The sequence below is a fragment of the Hemicordylus capensis genome, chromosome 14, assembly GCF_027244095.1.
Source record: "Hemicordylus capensis ecotype Gifberg chromosome 14, rHemCap1.1.pri, whole genome shotgun sequence".
Classification (NCBI taxonomy): Eukaryota; Metazoa; Chordata; class Lepidosauria; order Squamata; family Cordylidae; genus Hemicordylus; species Hemicordylus capensis.
Window position 1 is genome coordinate 13,612,655 of NC_069670.1, and position 15,632 is coordinate 13,628,286.

A 15,632-nucleotide genomic window follows, 5' to 3' on the forward strand; every position below is an offset into this window, starting at 1 on the left:
GCCAGAGCACAGCAACCGGATGGGACAGTTGACAGGCCTACCGAGAAGAAAACCTCACACACACACGGAACACACAGTCATCCGCCCGTTCATCCAGACATACTCCCAGTACCAAACTAATCCATCTTACAGTTTTTGAGAGGCCAAGGACCGGAGTGCTAGAAGGTATAAGGATTGTTAAGATGCTCTCGGCGGCGGGGATTAGAGGATGCATCACAGACGATGACAAAAACTGGGATGAACTTCAGAGGGAACCATACAACACGATGGTGCTATCAACCCTGAGGTTTATGAACCTTCCGGAAAAACTGTCCATGGAGCGCCGCAGGTTTCTCCCCGCCGCCACATACCCGAAACACTGAGGACTAGAATCTTGCTGGCATTCTAAGTTCAAATTCAGACGCTCAGGGTTGAGGCGGCGGGTAAAAATCTGTGCCGCAAAAGCAAATAACCCACATTGCCATGGCTATGGCCACGGCAAAAACTTTTGGCAGTGGTGATTTTCCTAAACCCCCCCGATACAATTCCAAATACAAAGAAATTCCAGTTTCCAGGGCACCAAGAACCAACAGCAGAAGAGAATCCGAGGTGGGGGAAAGCTTCCCCAGAGAGCGACCCCTCCTTCTCGATACAGGCTCCCACGAACCAAAGCAAATCCCCTCCTCTGCCAGCCAAAGGTCCCAAGGGAGCTTTAGCTGCTGTCGAATTCCAGAAAACAACAGCTCATTGGGAAGCGCATATTGTGAATGAGGGGGAGGAAAGCAAACCCAGTAGGCACTGGGCTGGCTGCGGGAGAAAGACCCATAAGCATGCACTGGAAAGGCTGCGGGGCCCCATTTTCATTAGGCATATGTCACGGTGCTTCGAGGACATCCTGGGGCAACCCAAGGATGTGGCGCCCGTTACAACCCCACAAGCGCCGCGTCAGAAATGCCCTGCGAGTTCTCTCACAGGTCCGGCCCCACTGCCGCCCCTGTGGGGGTAGCAGGTGGCACAAGACATCTCTGCCCCACACCTCAGCCAGCAATGCACCTGCCTCTGGGGCAAAGAGACCGTCTCGGACCGAGCCGAGCTCTCTCAAGTCGAGCTTCGGAGTCTCCCTGGAAGGCTGTGCCCAGTGGAGCCACGCCAGGCCCTGGGCACAGGTGGGCGCCGGGTAGCCCCACGCCGCCAACCCCGGCACGCCTTCGCCATGCTCTCTGGAGAAGGGGGGGTTTGGCCCGGCCCCGCCACCTTCCCCACACACAACTCCAAAACCCCTCACTTTACCTCGTTTCCCCTCTGCTGGTCTCTCCGCCGCGCCGAGCAGAAGTAGATCTGAGCCGACCTGGCACAGCCGGTGCGCGCTGCAGCTCTGATCCCACCTCAAAAGGAGCAACGCCCACACCCCGGGCCATGCTGCACCTCAGCCTCCTTCCCTCCCCTCCGCTCCATTTTAACTCTTTGCCACACTCCTCGGGGCTCTCCGCATCTCTCAGCTTGGTCCAAGGGCCGAGACCTCTGTGGTGCCCGGACTCACAGAAGCCGCTGCAGCACCCCGGGGGCAAAAGGCAGGAGTTGGGAAGTCTCCCGTGCCCAGTCTCTGAGGGCCGACGGTAAGCCCGTCTAAGCCTTCTGCCTGCCCTACGGGAGGAATCACTCTTGGCCTACCCTGCAGGGCTGTCGTAAGCAGCACAGCACATTCAGTTATAAACACGGCTTTGGACCCAAGAAAAGTCTGTACCAAGGTGGCCTCGTTAGAATGACTGCTAGCATTAAGTTGATCTGGAAGGCTGGCTTGCTGGGCCACTCCCTCACACACCCGAGAATGCCCCAAACTGCCAGGGTTGGAGGAGACCAATCGGGTCCTGTAATGGCCCCTACAGTGGCCTGCCAGACCGCTTTTCTCCCAGACAGCTCACTAGCAGAGAAAGCCCTCATCCCCTGGCGCATGCCCTGGCAGCACCCGGTGCACTCAGACGGCCTGCTCCTGGACATGGAGGTTCAGCTTTTCAAGCCATCCTGGCTCAAATGAGCAAAGAGACGCTTTTTTAAAGGGGCGGTTCTCATATTGAGCAGCTTGCCCGCCACCAACCCCAGCATAGCCTCCTTCCAGGGGCTGTTGCCCTTTGGGGACAGGGAAGCAACCTATGTGTTTTCTCCGTAAACCGCTTTTGATAACTTTTGTTGGAAAGCAGTATATAAATCGTGGTGATAGTGGTAGTGGTAACAGTGGCCGCCAGACATCTCTCTCTCTCTCTCTCTCTCTTTATATATCCCTTCCGAAAGCCCATGGATGGTCCCTTTTAACAGCCTGCTCAGAAGTCCGGGCTTAATGCCGCTTTAAATCCAGTCCTGCATCCCTATTTCTCTGCAAAGTGACCCCAGGATTGGGGGCAAGGAATAGCCCCTTCCCAACGCCACAACTGAATCAGCACAGCTTAAGAGCAAAGCTGCCGTACGTTGCTCATCCCAGACAGACTGAAGTTCAAAGGAGGGGCCGCCCCTTCTCTGCCCCATGCACCCAGTGGGTGCTGCCAGGAACCGCTCAGGGTCAGCGCCGCTCAGGGTCAGCGCCAGGAATTGGGCACCTGCACCCATTTTCTGTGCCAGGGTGTTCAACCCCTGGGAATGCAAGTCCGATTGCTATTCTTGGTTAAAGAAGGAGGAGGAGAAAGTTTTCTTCTAGCCTGCTTTAAAGGATTCACGTTTGAAATGGTTTGCCTTGCAGGGTTCATTGTGTTTTGGGTCGTCGATAGCCAGCTCAGAGGGAAATGGCAGCCTAGCAGGCTGAAGTGTAAGAATACTATTAAGAGGAGAGGATCCTCTGAGCGAGTGCAGAGTGTTTCCCCCCCCCACACACACACACTCCTCTCCAGTTATGGGGAAATGGCTCTCTCCCATAGGAATACAGGAAGCTGCCTCACGCTGAATCAGACCCTTGATCCCTCTAACTCAATATTTTCTGCACTGACTGACAGAGGATTCTCCACGGTTTCAGGCTCAGGGGTCTCGAAGAAGATACTCAGCTACTGAGCAACAGGCTCCTTCCCAAGATTAAGGTTTCCAAGCAGGACCTATTTTAGGAATTGCTTCATTCGACGCATGCACACACCCTGCACCCGCCTCTCACCCGCACCCCAGGAGGACAACCACCCAGAGGAAGGATTGCCAACTGACCAGAAAAACCAGCCTGGCCTGCTCCTGTGCCCTTAACAGATGCGAGATCTGCAGAGGTTAACTGGCGAAGCTTTCCGACACACGGCGCTCAGCCCAGCCACCGGTCCGTGGCCCCAGATCGGAGTACGCTTCAAGACACAGGGGCGAGGCCCAGTTCAAGAGTTGGCAACCTGAGACTGAACACCCGCCAAGTCCAGTATTCTGCTCCCTACAGGCGTGGGGCGGCTCCTTCCCTCTGTTCTAGACCCCAAGGGTCTGGAATGGGAAAGGTAGACCCGTTTGGAACATGGAGGTTCTATTTATCCTGGCTCCAGGGGCTGGCCAAGCTGCTATCCACGTACCAAAGCGGGGTGGGGGGGAGCGTTACCACCGCCAAGAAACCTCTTAAGCCCCTCACAGATCTCTAACTCTGGCCTGTAAGGAGTCCTGTGGCTGAAGCATCGCTCCCCGACTCACTGCACTTCCTGAGCAGTAAGAAAACTCTGCTCGGGCTGACAAGTCACCACCCCACCTATGCTCCACCTCAACCAAGCCCCACCTTTGGAAACAGGTTTGGGGGCTCATCGTGCAGGATGATCCCAGCTCAGATCACATCATGCTGACCTGGTTTCCTCCCAGACCTCTGGGAAGCAAGGAGAGGAGAAAAGGGGCAAGGGGGGGGGACAGCATGCACCTGCATGCACATGCAGGCACACGCGCATGCGCGCACACCCCCAAGCTCCCCAGGAGGGTGTCCACAAGCCTCAGTCTTCTCCCTGCCTCCCGCCTCTGTGCTCCGAAAAAAAAGATTGTGTCACCCGCTGGGGCTGGGCTGGGACCAGCGTGCCCCGGCTTGCGGAGGCGAGAGGCCCGGCACGGTGGGCACTGCCCCGCCAAGCCAAGCCGCACCCCACCAGAGACACTCCCCGAAAGTGTCGGCTTGACTCAGCGTGCCAGCCAGCCACGGGTGGGGTGGAGGAGGACGTGCCCAAGAGAGCCAGCAGCTGCCCCAAGCCCCTGTGAGTAGTGGGGAGCAGACTCGAGGGCTGCCAGCCTGGGTTTCCCCCGTCTTCGAGCCAGACAGCTAGGGGCACAACCCTGCCAGGGAGCGAGACCTAGCAGTGTCTGAAAGAGGCAAGCAGACCCCAAACCTTCCAGGGGACAGAGCCAGCTTCTCCAGAAAGAGATTTTTTTAAAAAAACTTTTGCTACGCAAACCACCCCAATTCTTCTTGCTGAAAAGCGATCTATACATATTTTAATGATTATTATCTCTTTCTTGCCCATTTCATCAAGGACTGGACAAGCGGTTCTAATCAGGAGAAAGGGGGTGCTGGACCTCAAACCTTTCTGACCCAGATGCACTTCCCCCTAAGCCCAGGTGCGGGAGGGCATCCTGCGGTTATTCAGTGGTATGGAGGGAAGAAAGACCTCTGCACCTGCTCAGAGACACTATGAATGGATGGGCATGGGCAGCCTGTGGTTATTCATTCGCGGCGCAGGAAGGCCCTTTGCACATGCTCAAAGATACTGTTAACTGGGTGGGCATGTGGTTATTCGGTGGCGGGGGGGACCTTTTCACATGCCCAGAGACCCGACGTTGGGGTGGAAGAAGACATGCCCAAGAGAGCCAGCGTCCCATGGGCAACTTTGTACCCCATGGGTATGCCACAGAGCACAGCCTTCTTGGTAGTGGCCCCTAAGCTCTGGAGCCAATCTGGTCCTTCCAGTCTTTAGAACAGTCGTGAAGACTGCCGTATTTGGTGAGCTTTTCAGACTGGACCATTTCTCCGCAATCAGAGGGATTGTCTCTCTCTGTATCCCAGTTTTAAATCCTCTCCAGTGATGCATTGTGATTGCAATTCTCTCATATAGCCTTTTATCGCTCCACGAGCCACTTAGGGGGCCCCGCGCTGGCTGAGAAGCAGGACGCAAATCCTTAATTCAAACAAGAAGACTCCGTCAAAAGTGAACCAGTCTCTGAGCCTACAAAGAGTGCCTTTCCCCTCACCATTAAGCAGGAGTCCCCAGACACCTGGAATCTGTGGGCAGCTCTGCCACTGGTTCCTTTGCGGAACAGGGAATGAATCGCTGTTGGGAGAAAGAATGAACCAGCTGGGTGGCAGAACCTAGCCAGAAAGGAAGCGGGACCAGTGGGAACCGAAAGATGAGGGCTTGGGGGGTGGGAAAGTAATTCCGCACTCCCCCTCGGCATGGCACAGCTGGGCCCGAAAGGGGAAGCATGTGGAGGGGGGGGTTGCCCAACAGCCTAACCGGTCTAGGGCAGGCCTGGGGGGCGGGAGATGCCTCTGACGCTGGGGCTTTTCTCAGAAAGAGCACACGCCCCATTGTGCAAGATACCACCCATGCCAACTCGGGGAGTGAGTAGAAGCCACCCTGGCTGGGTGTGGCCCAGAGGGAGAGAGCAGGCAGAAGTCCAGACACCAAACACACTCCGGCCTCCTGCCCGGAACGGGTCTCCCCCAGCGGAGGCAAATCCTGGCGCTTCCAAAAACGTCCCGGACTCTCCCTCTCCGAGGGCTACCTTGCTCGACCTTGCACCTCACGGCGGGGCACCTGCTACCTCAGTTCTCTGGCAGACCATGGCCTCTGTGTGGAAGAGGCCACTGCCTTGCAGGTGCCTCCATTTCTGGTGGGGAGGCGGGGGCTGGCGGGGCACATCCCATTGCCCCACCGGCAATCCCAGTCATCTGCCGCTTGAGTCCATTGGCGTCGCCTCGCCCCATGTAAGGACCGCCCTCACTTCTGTTTCTCCATCTGGTTTTTGCTGATCCACGCACCTGCCTGGCTTAGCTGCTCAAAGGGTCGCCAGCCAGTCGGGAAGCCCCAGATGCAGGCAAGGTCGCCAGTTCCGACTGAAGCTATTCCTGGGGGGTCCCCCCCCCCGATATTTTGCACCATGTCAAGCCGCTGTGATCCCCAGGATTGCTTTCTAGAGCCACCTAGAGATGGATGCAGATTCCTGGCGACTCCTGTCCTGTCGGGTTGGCCAACACAGACCCCATCTTTTGGGTTCACGTGACCCATTGGTTCCCATTCTTGGCCCCTACCACCTGCATATGTGGAAAGCACTGGCCTACACCGGAAGACTGTTGCCTGCAGTACTGAAATCACATGCACAGAGGACTTTGAATGCTCAGCTGCTATTTAGCGAGCCACTAAGATGCAGAGACTGGACTAAGAGTGGGAAGATCCGGGTTCAAATCCTCGCTTGGCCGTGAAGCCCAATGGGCAACCTTGGACCAGTCTCTCTCTCTCTCTCAGCCTAGCCTACCTCACAGGGTTGTTGTGAGGAGGAAAGGGATGGTGGGGAGACTATGCACACCGCCCCAAGCTCCTTGGAGGGCAGGCAAGATAAAAGCAGCAGTACATTTTAATTATAATCTCCTACCATAAAGGTCCCAGAGTCTTGCCAAAGTAAACCGGAATACTTTAAAAATGCGATTAGATGCTTATTTCTTGAAATAAAAGGTGCCGCATCTGGCCTCCTCGTCCCACAGTCACGGGGCTGGTGTGTCAGCGGTCAAGGAAAGGCTCTCTGCGTATGCTCAAGGGGACTCTTGTCTCGGTTATATCACAGGTCCCGGAGTGGAGCTCCAGCCACTGAGCGCCTTCAAGGCCCCTGCTTTCTCCTCCCCTCCAGTGCTGCCCAAGAACTGCCTTCTGCTCTTCTTCTACGGGATGTTGCAAGGAAACGCAGTGGGTGGAAGAAAGACGCCGGCAGCAAGCACAGATCCCCCGTTCAACAGGCAGGTGAGCTGGTTCCCTCTGCAACTTTGCCGAGTTGCCAGGCCTGGCGTGCCGGGCTCGTCTCAAGAACGCAGAATATGCATTGCTGGGTCGCAGAAGAGGGCTGCCCTAGACCAGGACGGTTCCCCAAATCAGCCCTCCACCCCCCACCCTGGGGGCCCGCTTGCACCCCGGGGACGTGAAGGGAACAGCTGGGCCCATCTGCCAGGCACTGCACGCCTGGTATTCGGTGGCAGACTGCCCCTACACATGGAGGCTCCATCTAGCGCCCCTGGCCACCTGCTGTTCACCGACCTCTCCTGCACCACGAATATCCCCATTCATCATTATCATTCCTGCATCTCCGTTGACGGCCAGTCCCAAGTTGGAACCTGGCACACGGAGGTCCCACTCTGCTCTCCCGGCCAAGGCGCCACCCCAGCCCGTAAGATGGAGGCTGTGCCCTTTTGCCCAGTGCAGCTTGCCCGTCGCGGACGCCACTCCACCCCCCCCCCAAGCCGTTCCACTTCCTGGAGTGCCAGGTGCAGAGACGGACTGGGAGATAAGGTGGGCGAGGCGGCCAAGGGAGGGGCCCGGGTATCTGGCGCGGCAAGGAGGGCCCAGGCGGGTGGCATTGGGGGCCTCTGGAGAGGGCAGTGACTCATCCCGGGTGGTGGTTGGGGTGGGCGGGTGTCGCAAGAGAGAGAAGTGGGTTAGCCATGTGGGCCCCACCCTCCTCCCTTTCAAACTAACCCTTTGCCTTCAGGCTTGGGCAAGCAGAGGACCCAGGAGTCCGGGGGGGGGGTGTGGAGACTCTCTTTCCAGGGGGCCTCTCCAGCTCCCCACACATGCACACACACCCCTAATATGTTGGGGGGTTTGGGGGGGGTTGAAAGAAAAGGATTTATTCATAGCAAGGTTCGAGGTAGTTCAGCTCCGGGACGGTTAACTGGTGCCATCGACCCTTACTGCTGGTCTGCAGTCCTTATGGGCTGGCCTTGTGGGAGCAAGCATGAGTTGCCCCCTTTGCTAAGCAGGGTCTGCCCAGGCTTGCATTTGGATGGGAGACGACACATGTGAACCCTGTAAGAGCTTCCCCTCAAGGGATGGGGCCGCTCTGGGATGCTTGCAGGGAGAAGGTTCCAAGTTCCCTCCCTGGCAGCATCTCCAAGATAAGGCTGGGAGAGGCTCCTGCCTGCAACCTTGGAGAAGCTGCTGCTGGTCTGGGTAGACAGTACTGAGCTAGATGGACCAAGGGTCTGACTCAGTAGATGGCAGCTTCCTACGTACTGTACCTGTATGCTTTCTCCTTGGCAGCTAACAGCAGCTCCGTGTATGGGCATCAAGGAATGGGCGGATGGTGGAGGGAATAATGCCCCCCTCCCTGCCCCAGGGGGCCCCCAGCTGAGTCCCCTTCCTCCATATCTGCTTTTAGCAAAAGAAAAAAATATCTGCGCCCAGGTCGGCTCTCCCATCACACAGGAATAGCAAAAGGAGAGTGCTGTCAGGCATGTACAGAGGGCATTTCCCTTGCCACCAAGTGGTCACAGGCAGTCCCCGCTGCACACGCCTGAGATTGAGGAGGAAACGTTTTTTAAACCACCTGGCGTTATTTTCAAGGCTGGCCCAGACATCTGGTTTCTAACACCGACTAATTTCAGAATTAAGCTATTCAATTGAGCTAACCAAATCCCTGAATTGGGAGTAGGTGGGGGAGCAGGGACCAGGGGAATCAAGGAAACATGGAGGCCCACCCAAAACTCCCCTCTGCAACAGGTGGGGACACCCGAGAGGGTATTTTTTTTCTGTAGCTATACCCAGACGGTGGAACTCCCCACCACAAGAGGCCAGGTCAGTTCCCTCTCTCCGTGGGTTCTGCAGTCCTTTATGATCTTCTCTGTTCCTGTTCTAAATCGCCCACTGAATTTTGGTTCATTAATTTCCGCTGCTGCAGTTGTTACGCCATTTTTAACATTAGTTTATTATTTATGGTGGTGCTCAGGCTGTCAAGCCGAGAGCACCCTCAGAAAGAAAATATCTGCTGGTGCAGAGTCTAGAGGCCGGAAACCAGCCGGGTTCCCCAAGACAGTCCATCGGCGGGGAAAACCCAGAGTTCCTCGGATGTTTATCGGGGGGTTCCTCATTGCTGCGACTCTTGCTCAGACAAGATCGCCCACTCAGCTGCTCCTGCCAGCCCTACACGCGCTCCTTGCATGCCAGACCTGAAGGTGCAGAGTCTCTGGAGTCCCCCAAAATGCTCTGGGACACACAGGGGCTTCCTCAAAAGACACATAAAATGTGTCAAGGCTCCCCCAAGACAGGAAGTCTGGAAGGACTTCTGTTGGCCGCACCTATTAACCGCTGGAAATCCAGACCACCAGTAGAAGGAAGTCGAGGGGGAGGAGAGCCGGTCTTGTGGGTCGCGAGCACACGAGCCGCCCCTTTGCTAAGCAGGGTCTGCCTGGGCTTGCGTTTGGATGGGTGGCTACAGGCAAGCTCTGTAAGCTATTCGCCTTCGGGGACGGGGCCACAGATCAGTGGAAGAGCACCTTTGTGGCATGCCGAGGGCCCCGGGCTTCATCCCCTGGCAGCATCTCCAAGTAGGGCTGGGAAAGACGCCGGCCTGAAACCGTGGAGAGCCGCTGCCTGTCAGTGCAGGTGACGCTGAGGTAGCTAGACCAAGGGTCTGACTCCGTATAAGGCAGCTTCCTGACCCAAATTGCTGCAGGTGTCTCGAGCGTGTGAGCTGATCTGTGCCCAGGCAGTACAGTCCGTGAACCCCCGTCCCAAGCCAGAGGCAGCCCACCAGCAGCCTACAGGGGCCCATTCGGAACGTGACGTCCCCCTTGCTTTCTGCCATCCCAGGCAGGAAGCAAACAGGTTAAGAGAGCTTCTGATGGGCCTTAATATGGGACGGCCGTCCCCGTCCTACTTTTTCAAAACAAAAACAAAAACAGATATTCATGGACAAAGAAGTCTGCCAATGCCTATTGAACAGGGGGAGCAAAATGGAGCTCCCGTGTACAGAAGCAGTCTACCTCTGAATACCAGGTGCTGGGGCCACATAGGGGAGGGTTATGGGTCGTGCCGGCTTGTTCAAGGGGAAGCCCCCTGCCCGGAGCTGGAAACCCCCTCCCCAGGGGCAGGGGCGTAGCAAGGTTGGAGGCGGCCCAGAGACAAGATTTTAAAATGCCCCCCCCCCCACTGAAGCTCAGCTCCTGAAGTAAAGAAATCTTAGATGAGGCTGAATAGTGGTAACAAAAAGCATAGTAATATAACACAGCTATGTGCCACAATAGAACTTCATCCTAAACTATGTTTTAAAAGGTTTTGTAAATTGTGGAAGATGCAAGTCATCTAATGGTACTAGAGAAAGAGATGCAGTTCTGGTAGATCCAGGTCTTAACACCCACATCAATTTCGGAGGATGAATACCACTGGAGGAAGCCCGGGCGGGTGCGCGGCTGGGGGAGTCAGTCATGTGACTTGCCTCTGGAGGGCCCCCCAAGGCAGTGGGCCCCCAGACAACTGTCTCCCCTTGCCCTATGATAGTTACGCCCCTGCCCAGGGGTGGGACGGGCTGCTAACTCCCTTCCTGAGCCCACGTATGTCCAGAAATGGCTATTTCAAGTGTGCATATACAGAAATAAGATTAGGACACACGGACAAGCAACCACACTGGAAAGAAGTGTGTGTGTGTGTGTGTACACACACACACTGTCCGAATAAGCTCTTTGGAGACAGAATCTGAAAGGTGTCCGGGAGGAGGGAGGGATTTCCATGAGCCAGTGTGGGTGGGAGAAATCAGGGCAGTTTTCTGGACACACAGAGTTGTTACACACACACACACACACACACTCCCACCCCTCAGCTGAAAAAGCATAAGACTGTGGAGGAGGAAGGAAGGAAGAGGGTGTTGAAACTACACGAAGACGAGGAAACAGGAAGGAGAGATTCGAGTGGCCACAAACCCCTTGGGGAGAGAAGAGACAGAAGAAGAACCAAGTGTATTCAGCGACCCCCTTTCTCCCTCCCACTCCATGGCCCAGGGACCTTGGCACTGCAGTCCTCAAAGGGGCCAGAAAACTACCACCCCGCCACCGTGCAGTGCGCAGCACTCTGCACGTGCTCAGAGCCACCACTGCCCAGTAGAGAGCGGGGCAGGGGAGCGGCTCCCTGCCCAACGTGCCGCTCGCTTGGACTTCCAGAGAAGGGCGGGGCAGAGCCCCGAACTGGCGCTCGCCTTTTCCCAGGTCTCTCCCGAGCAGAGCTGCGGGGAGAGGCTGCAAAGGGTTTCGTGAGCCAGCAAGCCAGCCTTGCGGGGGAGAAGAGAGGGAAGGGGGAGGGAGGCGGAGCCACCCAGGGAACATTACAGGGTGGGTCCCAGCCCTGTGGGGCCTGGGAGAGGCGCCTGGGTGGGGTCGGTGGAGTGGGCGGAAGTCAGTGGGGCGGGGGAGAAGGGGCAGCTGGAAACAGCCAGGGGACGGACCGGCAAACACGTCTGGCACTGCCCAGGAAGGCGCTCTTTTGCCGACCCAGGTCGGTGCCGGGAAATGCCAGGGCAAGGAAAAGGAGAAGCCACGCGGCAAGACGGCCAGCTCTTTCCCCGAGAGGTCTTGCGCAGCCCCAACAGCAGCACGGCAGGCCGATGTCCGACAGGTGAAGCTGTCCCGGTTGCTGCCGTCTTGCCAGGGGCGAACTGCTATCCTGTCAAGTTTCTGCCCGCCACATCGTTGTTCAAAAGCATAGGCTCCCCGTGTCAGGGAAAGGGTGGGACCAGTGAGGCCACTGGAGGAGGACAGAAGAGCCTTTGCTTCCTCCTTAAGATCTCTCCTACCTCACAGGATGGCTCCTACCTGAGGAGCGGAAACCCCTGAGCGACGCCCTCCAGAAGAGACCGGTGAGGACTAGAACTAGGCCAGGGCCCATCGGCTATGCCTGGAATCAGTCCTGAGCAGCAGGTAAATCACCAAGAGGGCACCCGGGCATGTGCAGAAGGCCCTCCCCACTGAGCAACCACCCCTGGGGTGAGCAGGCAGCGTTTCACGTCACGAAGACAGGATGTCAACAGAAAGGGCCTTTTTGGAAAAGCAGCGCCCAGAAATAGTTGGGTGTTAAAAAGTAATTCCCCCTAGCCAGCCCTCCCCACCCAAAAAGGCATCACAATCTTGTCGTGTGACAAGCACACAGCCCACTCTCCCACCTACGCCAGCACCCACGTGCCTCTCGGAGTCCAGACCCTGAAAATAGCCACCCTTTCTCACACACACAAAAACACATCGGAGCTAAAATCTGAGTGACCTGGGATGACCCTGCCTCTCCACCGCCTCGCCCCTCCCGCCCGCCCCCCAACTCCCAGCACTGATCCAATCAAGGAGGGCAGAGAGAGTGTGGTGCTAATCCCCCTGGGCTGCGAACTGCAGTCCCACCCACGGCCCTGGCTCACGCCCGCCTACGGACACCCAGCGCAGGGTCTGGGGCAGGCTGCCCTGCCAGTTCCTCCAGCAAAACCTCTGCTCCACCGTGGCTACATCAAAGCTCCCCACCGCCCCGCCGGACCCACAGCCCTTCCATGGACACCCAGAGGTTGACCGACCACGTTTGCCCCCATGCTGCAGTTCCGAGAGTGCCCACAGGTGGGGCCAGGGAGCAGCCGGGGGGGGGGGGTTTCCCACTGCATGCCAAGATATGGGCGGTTAAAAAGGGAGGGATGCCCCACAGGTCTCTGCCCGGCTTTTGTGCCACACGGTCTTTGCACAAGTCCTTACAGCCACAGTTCTGTTCATACGCTGGTGGAGCCTGTGTTGCCAGTGCAATGCCGAAAGAAGCAAGGCATGGGCGTGAGAGCTTTAACTCAGAAACTCAGAACAAGCCAAGGCAGAGAGAGAGAGAGAGAGCACACAAGCACACGCAGTGGCAGCAGCCCTGTGTGGATGCAAGAGACGGGGGCCACGCCGAAACCACCCACCCACAGCCACCTCTCCTGCCACATAGAGCTTCGCCGTGCCGAGTGACCCAGAAAAAGGCCCACCCCGGTTCTTCCCTCGCACCACCACCCCGGATCCGAATCGCCGTTTCGTGCACACAAAGCGAGGAAGGCAAGGAAAGCAGGCTAGATAAGGGAGAACGGATCTGTGTCGGGGGATCCGGGGAGCCTGGAGTGGCCACCCAAGGCGGGGGGTGGGTGGGTGGGTTTCCCCCTTCTCCTGTCCCCGAAACGCGCCCCTAAAACCTTACCCCGTCCGCTGCCCATGTGCCCGGGGAGCAGCAGCTGAGAAGTCAGGAGGGTTGTGGCGAGGGTGTCCCAGCCTTGCCTGACCTAGTTCTCCTTCCTACTTGTCACCTGCTTGCTTTCTCCCTCCCTGGGGAGGGGAACCCGGCCAAGCCATACCCGCGGTGGCCTGGGGCGACACCCCTCTCCAGGCCACAGACACAAACGCCCCCCCCGCCCCACCGGCCTGGCCTCCTTCGACAGGAACCCCGCTTTGCAGGAGAAGGCAGGGCACGAAGCCTCCAGGGCAGTGACGAAGCTCTTGGCTCCCTCAGCTAGCAAAACAGGGCACCGGACGGCAATTGACCCCCCGCCGGTCGCCGCGGCACAGGGGTGGGGTTGGGGGAAGGGGGTGGCGGCACCCACAGGGGCCTGCCGGGCGAGTGCCCCGTGCCCTTCTGAGCCGGCTGCAAAGGTCAGCGGGTGAGCAGCCCCCTCGCCCTCTCTCTCTCTCCGGCGGTGCCAAGCAGTTGGCGGCGCGCCCGGCTCGGCCTTTCCTCCCCGAAGTTTCCTGCCGCCAGCCAAGCTCCTCTTTCAGGCCCTGCCTGCGGCACGGCAGCCAGCGCGGGGGAAGCGTGCCACGGGGTTGCTATGCAGCATGGTGGCACTCAGGGGCAGCATCGCCCCCACCCCGGGCGGGGGACACCTCCAGCAGCGAACAGGGAGTGGCACCGAGGGAGATTTCTCGGCGGTTTCATCAGCCACCCCCTGAGGAGACGCTCCTGGTGCCCGCGTTGCCACTCCTGCCTCCCAGCCGCCAGGGCTCCCACGGCAACCATGCCATGGGGGCCGCAGGCTTCGGCCTGCTTCACAACGCCTGGCGCTCAGGCCCCGGGCCAACCTGGGAGTGGAGGGAGAGCAAGAAAGAGCGTCAGCCCTGCCAGGCCGGCTGCCTCGGCGTTCTGCCCTCCCCGTCAGGCCTGCCAGATCCCAGCCTCGCCTGCCATGACAAGCAACCTGCCTGGTTGGAAGCTCCCATTTTGGGCCACGGCCTCTCCCCCGCCGCCCTGAGTTTCTGGCAGCTGCGGAACAGGCAGAAACCACCAGGTAAAGCTTCTCCTGGCAGGAAGGAGGAGGGCAGATTGGCTTACTGGATTTCTGCCTGTCACGCTGCTTTTCAAGGCGCCCCTGCCTGATAGGGAACTAAACTCCCAAGCCTCTGGACGCAAGCGCGCGCACCATAAACATCCGGCCAAACACGGCTAGGGCAGGAAAGACCTAACTCTCGGCTGAAAAAAATGTTTTTCATTTTCACAACATGACACAACACTTAAGTGGAGAGGGAGGGAGGGAGGGAGGGAGGGAGGGAGGGAGGGAGGGATTCCAAATGGGGTCTCCAAGCCGGGACACCCTCTGCGTCGACTTGGTGTGGAGGGGGAGGCCCTCCTCACATGCTCAGAGGAGCTCTTCTTATTTCAAACCCTGCAGGGAGTGTCTTGCTGTTGTTGTTTTCCCACGGGTTTGCATCTCTTTCAGGGACTTCATGCATGCAGACCAGCTGCTGGGATTCCCACCTTCTGAGAGAGGTGGGCTAATTTCAGCCCCTCCTCTACGTCCTGAGACACCCAGAGCATCTGCCTAGCGCTTTCCTTTGAAAACCCAAAAAGGCCGGGTGTGGGGGGGAGGAGCAAGGAACCCAAGCCCAGGTTCCTCCCCGCCCCGAAGTTTTTCTATATTAGAAATCAGGAGGTCGTTTTAAATTCAGATGCCTGCTCCATTTGAGTAAATGCAGGTATAACCTGTATGTAACCTCTACCTTTTTTTTAAAAGGTCATCTTTGATTCGGGTAAATACGGCACTCTGCCCATGCTCAGAGGCAAGCCCAACCAATCCACCAGCAAGATTTAAAATAAAAATTCATGCACTATAATTTTTTTAAGAATGCGGCTAGAGGGGGTCCTCGTGGCAGAAACCAGGACACAGGTTGCCTTTGGCATGCCGTCATCCAAGTCCTTACCTCCTCAGCTGTGCTGCCGCCCTGCCCGCTCTCCACTCCACACACGCACACAACTTCAATCCACTTTGGTTGCTCCCAATCGCCCCTCCCCCACAGCCGCCAGGCCCAGGAGGACACCTGGGGACAAGGTGTATTCTTAGCCACCCAGACGCCACCACCCCACCTGGCTCACCCTTGCACTGCCGGTTCAGAGAAACCTCGGCCCACCTGCCTGCCCCACACGCGACCTCCGGGGGGGGGGGAAGCATCCCACCCCAGGTACCCAGGTGGGCGAACATCTGTGCCCAGTCGACAGCAACCAGGAGGTGCTTAGATTCCAGGGGCAGGGAGGGGGAACAGAAAGAGAGCCTAATATCCCCAAGCACTAAGAGACCCGGTGCCCTCTGCAAGGCCACAAATCAAGTCCACAAACGCCAGATACGTCACCTCCTGGTTTCCGGGTCCCCAGATGCTAGGTTGGGGCCAGCACTTGAGTTAGGTCACCCAGAGGCCAAGGAAGACCGAAAAACCAGCAGAA

The 15,632-nt window shown here is 57.8% G+C and overlaps 2 protein-coding genes across 9 annotated transcripts in view; one reads left to right on the forward strand and one right to left on the reverse strand.

The window, feature by feature from the left end:
* ZBTB7B (zinc finger and BTB domain containing 7B) overlaps positions 1 to 15,632 on the reverse strand; it is a 39,212-nt gene that overhangs the window by 20,009 nt on the left and 3,571 nt on the right. The window lies entirely within an intron of this gene.
* EFNA4 (ephrin A4) overlaps positions 1 to 15,632 on the forward strand; it is a 172,903-nt gene that overhangs the window by 11,740 nt on the left and 145,531 nt on the right. For all 5 annotated transcript variants that reach the window (XM_053277549.1, XM_053277550.1, XM_053277552.1 and 2 more), the window contains exons 3-4: positions 6,739 to 6,911; positions 11,732 to 11,848. The gene's annotated coding sequence lies outside the window, so the exon portion shown is untranslated. The remainder of the gene's footprint in view (positions 1 to 6,738; positions 6,912 to 11,731; positions 11,849 to 15,632) is intronic.